The sequence below is a fragment of the Zea mays genome, chromosome 7 (genome assembly GCF_902167145.1).
Source record: "Zea mays cultivar B73 chromosome 7, Zm-B73-REFERENCE-NAM-5.0, whole genome shotgun sequence".
Taxonomy (NCBI): domain Eukaryota; kingdom Viridiplantae; phylum Streptophyta; class Magnoliopsida; order Poales; family Poaceae; genus Zea; species Zea mays.
In genome coordinates this window covers 12,802,579-12,810,664 of record NC_050102.1, presented here as the reverse complement: position 1 = coordinate 12,810,664, position 8,086 = coordinate 12,802,579, and the positions used below count along the sequence as shown (strand labels likewise).

Genomic DNA, 8,086 nt, shown 5'->3' with positions numbered 1-8,086 from the left:
TTTTCCCAAAACGTAAGAAAATCAGAAAGGTATTATAAAGTAATGAATAGTGACTGCAATTATTTTTCCTAGCCTACTTAAGTAACAGAGAACCTAGGAAAAATAAAGAGACCCCTAGTCCAAAACAGAATCAAAGTGAAATGTTTTATTTAGCATTATTCCAACTAGAAAATAATTTTTAGAATTATAAAAGCAAATCTAAAACTGCTAAAAAAATCCAGTGGACTTGTAACCACTAGAACCCCACTACAAAAATGATAAACACCCCAGCCCATCATTTTAAATAGGGTAAACAAAAGGAACTTGATATTAAGTCATATTTCAATTAAATCATAAGTAAGCCAAAAAATGTGCAACACTGGGCAAATAAATTTTTACTAGATTAATAATGAAGTAGGCCACCAGAGAAAAATGCAAAACCCAATTAAAAGCTACCAATAATACCTATTGCAAATACTTCATGAAAAAGGCCATTTAATCCAATTAATTCCTACCACCCTTCCCTTAAGCAAAGAGATGCCAAACATCAGAATGATTGCTCTTGCACAAAGAAGAAGCTAGGAAAAATCAGAAATCTGTTGTTTGATATTTTTCAAATATAGTGGTAGTAGAAAGCACCCTTTTGGCTAGAAACATTGGAAAATCACAAGAAAATAACTAATAAGTATTAGTGGCTGAAAATTTGTACAAAGTCATGTTATAACATCTAGATGCCAGCAAAAATATGTCTTAGAGAATAACTCACTGTTAAAAAGGAGATGTAGTTCAAAACACCCCTTCTGCCCTAAAATTTCATAATTTTATACAGAGAGAACTCCTAATTGTTTAAGCCCCAAATTTTGAGACAGAGAATTATACACCAGTAAGAAGCCACTGTAATTTTTACAGAAGTTTTAGAAATTTATTAATATAACTTGTAGTTCAAAACCACCTTAAATGCATAAAAGAAATAAGAAGAAAGGAAAATAATAAACCTCGCTCCGATAAGTTCAACTAAAAATCTGGATAAATTCTCACGAGGACATTAAAAAGAATTTAATGGAAAATCAAAATAGACTTACCACTTAGTCAACTAATCTTAACCCTGAGTTGTTAAGTATACTCCAAGAATCTTCAAGTAGCAAGATTAAGCTCTACCTCGTAATTTAATCATTCACCCTTAAAGTTAAGTGCTAGCTTTCATATCATATCATGCATGTATCTTACTCATTGCATTCATTAGACTGCAATCTAGCTGACGGAGAGTACGTGCTCATCCCCGAGCAAGGAGCTGTCCAAGAGGAAGATCAGGAGAAAGCTCCCGAGACTACCATTGAAGATCTCCCCGCAGCCCCAGCATCTGAAGGCAAGCCCCGGTTTTATGCATAACCATTTATATATGCTACTTTACTACACTTAATGTTTGTAGGCTTGTAATGTGCACTTAAGTGTAGGAGTTGCTAGAAACCTTTAGTTGCATGAACTTAGGAATCCTTTTTGAGATGAATACTAGTATGCTAGGTCGAGTAGCTGCTATGCTAATCAGGATCTCGGTAGAAGTCGAGTGATTTTTCTAGCACTCGCGCGAGGTCAGAAATTGATTGTATTCATCTTGATAACGGGATCTATGATGGTCTATGGACTTGGATCCAGGGAGGATGCCTTGTCCATGAGACGAGAAAAAGGAATTAAGGATTAATGTGTGGATACCTGAGTCAAGTGTTTGAACGTACTAAACACATGACGGGAAATATGGTAACCGGTAAACCTAGTACCTGAGTGAAGCCGGGCGCGGACTTTTCCCCTCACTTATAATGAGACTGGGTCTCCCATGCTAGCTATGGTGGGTACAAGTGCGGTCACTGCACGGCGGCAGCCGGGGTCAGTGGAGCATTGTATGCCAAGGCAGTGAGCCCTGGCCGCGAACGGGGAATCGATGGGGATGGTTGACGTGTGTTGGGACGGAGTGCCCTGACATGTCGTGTGTTTAGGTTTACCTTGCACGGTTAAAACTCGATTCGAATCGTCTGCTTCTCGCAGCTAATGAGACTGCCTGACCCCTTGTACTACATTGAGTAAGAAGTGAAATGAGGTTTACATGAGATAACTTGTTGATTGCACTAAATGCTTGCTACCATGTATGCTTAGAAGGAGCAAACTTAGCTAAGATAATGACACTAGAAACTGAAAAGCTAAAAATTGATTTTAGACTCAGCTAGTGCTTTTGGCAAACCAAACCCCTCAGCCAAACAGCTGCATGGTCTAGAGGTAGAGGAGTAGTTCCCTCACACCAGGTAAGTCTAGCTGGGTATTAGTATACTCAGCCTTGCTTGTGGCATAATTTTTGCAGGTACGCTTCAGGATATGGTTGATGGTGTGACTTGGCCTACCACTCTGCCACCGGGTTGGACGGTCGAGTGGGATGCTGCTCCGGCAGGAGAGGAGCAGGAGGAGTAGTGGGCTAGGCCTTGCCCATTTCCTCGCTACCGACGATACGATTATCTGATGCATCTTATTTTATGAACTTATTTCAGCTAATTGAAAAACTCCAATTTATGTAATAATTCAGTACTTTAATTTGAGGTATTCTCGTTTTATTGTATTTCTTCTATGACTCACTTTTGAGTGAGATTGTGGTATTTGATCCTGGTTAACTGGCTTTATCAGACTAGATCTGAGGGACTGACGGGTTATTCTGATTTAAGTGTGTAACGGCCCCCGAGGCGTGACTTAGGCACTTAAGCTAGAATAATTCGGGCGGTTCTGCCACATTTTTGGAAATCAAATCAGTGCCACAGGAGCGGGAAGCTCAGTGGTGGTTGAGTGTGAAAATGTGCTACTCCTCTCTTTTGGGTAAAACAACAAAGTATTGCCTTTCTCTGAAAAAGAAGAGTGACTTCAAACTCCACCATACCAAGCATGTACTGTATAGGTCCCTCTCTCTTTGCGGGTGGGATGGGCTTGCGGAATACCTAGTGTATTCACCCAGATTTATTTATGTTTTTCAGCACCTGAAGACTTCTTTTCTGCTATGTTCGACTAGAAGGGGGCTGTATCTGCACCCAGTCTGCCTGTGGCTTGGGCTAGATGATCTTCCACTGTGCTTTGTTTTCGGGCTCGCTAGAGCTTGTATTTTGGTATTGTAATAACTATATTTCAAGACTCTGAACTATTTGAAGAAAGGAATGTGTTTACTAGCCTCCTGGGACTAGTAATTGTATCACATTTGAGTCCCAAAGGATCGGGACGCTTCAGAGGTGTACACTTCACCCAATAGTCCGGTTTCTGCAATCTCACAGTCGTGAGATCGAATTATCGAAACTCTCTCCTCCCTTACACGTCTTTACCTTAACAGTTATACCAAAAGGAACATGGCCACCTCCATGCCCAAACCAGGACAAAACCTTCCCCCTCCTTGTCCTGCCAGTGCTCCCCAGCCAACATAACCCTAGGGTGCCGACCGTGCAAGTTCGGATCAAGCGACTTCTCATATGGTCTCGAGTGGTTGTACTTGATAAGAGTATAGGAAGTGAAGAATGGAATATCGGTCCTTATACGAGAGGGGTAATTCTTCATTCTCACACCTAACCCGGCTGAGCCATCACCTTAAGGCCCTCCCCACACCGAGGAGTCCCTGATCATCCCACTCAAAGGTGATAAGGGTGATAACCCTTCATCATACACATTTTGAAAAACATTTTATTTTGAAAAACTCACACCTTTTTTCAAACCTTTTTGTAACAAAAATGTTAAGGAGTATAAAGATGAATTGCGGCAAAGTTCTAAGGCTGGGTTGCCATATTAACATGTCTCTTAGCAGCAAAATCATATAATGCATAAAATAATAGGCTGATGATTGTCTTTGAAAAACATATGTAATTTATGCATCAAAGGGATCCAGTGAGCTTGCCATCCTTTAACCAGTGAAAGGGTGAGAGCTCGTGGAATTGGCTGCTGGCACCACCGTCTTGCGTAGACTTGCAGAACTGGCCTTCACGAGACGGCATAAATGCTCCGATAACTACATAGCATGAACAAGCAAGCATACAAATCAGCAAGTATATCAAGAAATATTCATTATAGTGGTCAGGAATGGTGGGTAGATGGGTGAATATAGTTTTGAGTATAGTTTGTGTTGATGGAGTAGAGATGCTTACCCGATGAGTGTATTGGAGGTGGACCAATACTAGAAGTGTAGTGGCAGAGCGAGGTAACTGAATGCGAGGAGGGGGGTAGCCTTGGCTCAGGGTGCTGAGGGAGTGGGAAGGAGAGGGTAACTCTCTGGAGGTATTTATAGATGGGTGCGTATGGTTTAGTATGGTAGAGTTTACTGTTTATGAGAATCGTGGTGAAAATCAGTTTGGATAGAGAACTATAGGTGAAATATGGGACAAGAGTATTTTTGGAGTTTTCTATAATATGAACCATGCTTACAGAATTACATCGATGGATAGAAGGTAATTTGATAAGAATTTAGAAATTAGAACTGTCAAAATCAGAGACTAGACGAAGGAGTTTTGGTTTTTATAGTCATAGGAATATAAAAGGAAAAGGGAAAAGGAATATTCCTAGAATATTCCAGAATTAGAATATTTAGAGATATTTGGAAGCAGAGTGCCATGAATTATTTCTGAACTGTTCGTGAGCAGATACTTATGTTGGTGGCAATTGTTCCTACCTTATCTGTCACATGGGACAAGAGTAAGGTAGCACCTAGACAGCTGGAATACTGTGATATTCTCGTCTGGACGGGCTGTGGTATCTTGGGCTAGGTTTTATAAGATTGACAGTGTATCCATACAAACATGTTTCACCTTTCTTTTTGGAATCCTGTTTCGAAAGAACCTCAATGTTAAGCGTGCTCAACTTGGAGCAATTCTTGGATGGGTGACCAAACAAGACCACTTGGAAAATATTTGTACATCTTTGCTTGGAGAATTTTGGAGAGAATATAGACCACTATATTTTCTTTGCTTAGATCAACATGCAAACAAACATTTTGAAACAAAATTTAAAAGTTCATTTTGAATTTAGAGCGAGTTTGTGAAATTTTCTAGATTTGAATTTTCAGGGTGCTACATATCTATACAAACATGGTTCACCTTTCTTTTTGAAAGCCTGGTTCGAAAGAACCTTGAAGTTAAGCGTGCTCAAGTTAGAGCAATTATGGGATGGGTGACCAACCGTGAAGTTCTTACTAGAAGGAAAATCATATTCATCGGGGTTTGTATGGCTGAGATATTAGTCTGGCAGGTTTTAGGTGAGCTCATCATCATGATGGATGATTAGTTGAATATTTGGGCGATCGAATGAATGATGAATAGTACCGATGATTAGTAGGACGAATGATGCGATGAACGATGAATAGTGATTATGAATTATTCGATGAACGATGAATAGTTCGTTTGGACAAACGACGAACGATGAATAGGTATTATGAACGAACGATGAATAGTTCGTAGGAACGAACAATGAACATGGATTATGAACGAACGGTTGAACGATAGAATGGTCGGACGAACAAGCGATCAGAATTTTGGCAGTATAATGGCTGGACAAAGATTATTTGGACGAACAAATGGAGAAACGATCGAATGATCAGACGAACGGACAAATGAACCATGAACGATCGGATGGACGATCGAACAATCAGAGGAACGAACGAACTATGAACATTTGGATGAACAATTGAATGAACGATCGAACAATCCTTGTGCTCTTGTTGTGCTTGTGTGGGAGTGGGAGTGAGTCAGTGAGTGGGAGTGAGTAGCCATGAAATGGCTTGGAATGGCATGAGTGGGCCCCTTGCCCCTCTATTAATGGGCAAGGTGGGGGATTAGGGGGAGGAGTCGAGGATTAGTGGGAGGAGGCGAGGATTAGTGAGAGATAAAACATGTATTAGCTATGAATAAGTGAAATTAGCTTGTAGAGCTCTGTATGACACCGGAGGCGTATGTATACGTATGAGCATAAGGAAAATTATTAAGAAAATATTTGTAGGGATTTTAAAAGTGACCCCGAGGGTATTTCATAAAGAGAAAATATTTGGAGAAATATCAGTGGAACATTTAGCCAGTATTTCTGAAAAGAATTTGAGGGCATCACTAGGGAAATATTTGTAGGATATTTTGAGGAGAATTTTGGAGATAAGGTAGACCACTATATTTTCTTTGTTGAGATCAACTCGCAAGAAAACATTTTGAAACGAAATTTAAAATTCATTTTGAATTTAGAGTGAGTTTGAGAAATTTTCTAGGTTTGGATTTTCGGGGTGCTACAAGGGGCTGACGTCATAGGGCTGAGAAAATAGATTTAAGGATGCGACAAACAAAGAAAGTCTAACAAGGAAGTCTAACTATCATGATCGGTGCCATGTGCCCCCAAAAGGTCCTAATGACCTTGTCGTTACTATTTGCGAGGAGTCTCCCCAATCGGGTGACCTCTTGCGATCCTCACTTGATCCACCCTCGTTCGGAGCCACCTCCTTCCCTTTCTGGGATGTTTCTTGGCTTGGAGCACCCTGCTCCTAGCGGGCAACATCGGCTTTAGGAGCCACTTTCCCCTAATGAGGCATGTCGCATCCAAAAGCCTCTAGCATCTATCTGAGTGGACCTCTGGAACCACTTTGAGCATCAGTGTGCCACCGCTCCAACCTCGCACCAACGACTTATTCGGCTGCCCTGTAACCACAGCAGTTGCAGCTGTTCGGACGGCTGCAGCTGCAATCCATAGAGAGAAAATATTGTACAAGCCGCAGCCTGATTAATGCCACAGCAAGCCGCAAACCTTCTATGTCAAACGGAACATTTGTGGTGTTGACACCGACACGGGAGGCAACTACTGCTACTCATGATTTTTCCGCTAACGTGACCGAATGCACGTTCTCCTAGAAACGTCATCATTCGATGCACTGTGATTTATATCGATATTGTTGTCTATCCGCAACAGCATCCGCGAGCTGATGGAGGCATCCTAAAGAATTCTAATATATTTTCATTAAAATTTATAGGCAAACATACTTTATATTTAAGTCCTCTAAAAGCTGGTTAGATTTTGACTAAATTTTGTGAATCGGAAAATGTATAATACCAAAACTAAAATTCCCATATGCTATTAATAGCATTACCTACCATTACAATGTATATAATAATAGCGATCTTATTTTTTGTTTTGAAGCAGGCATCACTACACTCAGCCAGCGTAGAGTAGCGACCATGAGTTCGGCCCCCAATGCAGCAGTAGCACTTGTTATCTTAAAATGGAGGAGAACCTTTAGCGCATCGTGCTCCTTTTCCTTGCATAATTCCTTCTTTAGCTGGAGTAGAAACACCGACATCATCTGTGACATGATCTAGTAGAAGGTAAAGGATAAGAGTTCTATTACCAACAAATGCCTCGAGAATAATAACATTCAAAATTATTTGAGTAATTTAACATAGGGGATTGCGATACATTAGCAATTCGCCATGATACACACACGGTATCATATAATAACATCTTCTAAATTGTCTACATCTATCTAAGCATGCACACACATGTCTGTATAGTTTTCACTTACCCTTCCCATGTGCATGAGCAACAAAGTATCCGAGGAGAAGTAACAAGAAAAAACACTAGCGCATCCACCCTCTTTCTGTACTCCATGTCGCAACAAAATTTAAGGAACTCCTCACGATTGATCCTAGAAGAGTGTATACTTATATATATACTATAATCCAAGAAGAGTGTATACTTATATATATACTATAGCGGAAACCAATTCACTAGCAAGTATTCACCAGAGATATGCTACTCCAAACTTAGCACTGATTTAGTTACTTTTAGACAAAATTGTAAGTTATCTATTCTATCATATCTATCTATCTATCTATCTATATCTTCTATATATCTATATCTATAACCCTTGTTATATCTATATCTATACTCCTATATTATTTGGTGAATTTGCTATATCTATCTATATCCCTATATCTATATCTATTTGAGGTGTGGGAAAACCCAAGGTAACAATTCTGGCTCTACTACTACATGCCTGTGCCGAGAGCTCTTGGCCGCACACCCGTCGCGAACGAGGAGCTGCAACTGCAAGCCACCACACGCAGCGTTG

The 8,086-nt window shown here is 40.3% G+C and overlaps 1 pseudogene; it reads right to left on the bottom strand.

Moving 5' to 3' along the window:
• Positions 1-6,956: 6,956 nt before the first annotated feature.
• Positions 6,957-7,716, bottom strand: LOC109940896 (protein MATERNALLY EXPRESSED GENE 2-like; annotated as a pseudogene).
• Between the last annotated feature and the right edge of the window lie 370 nt (positions 7,717-8,086).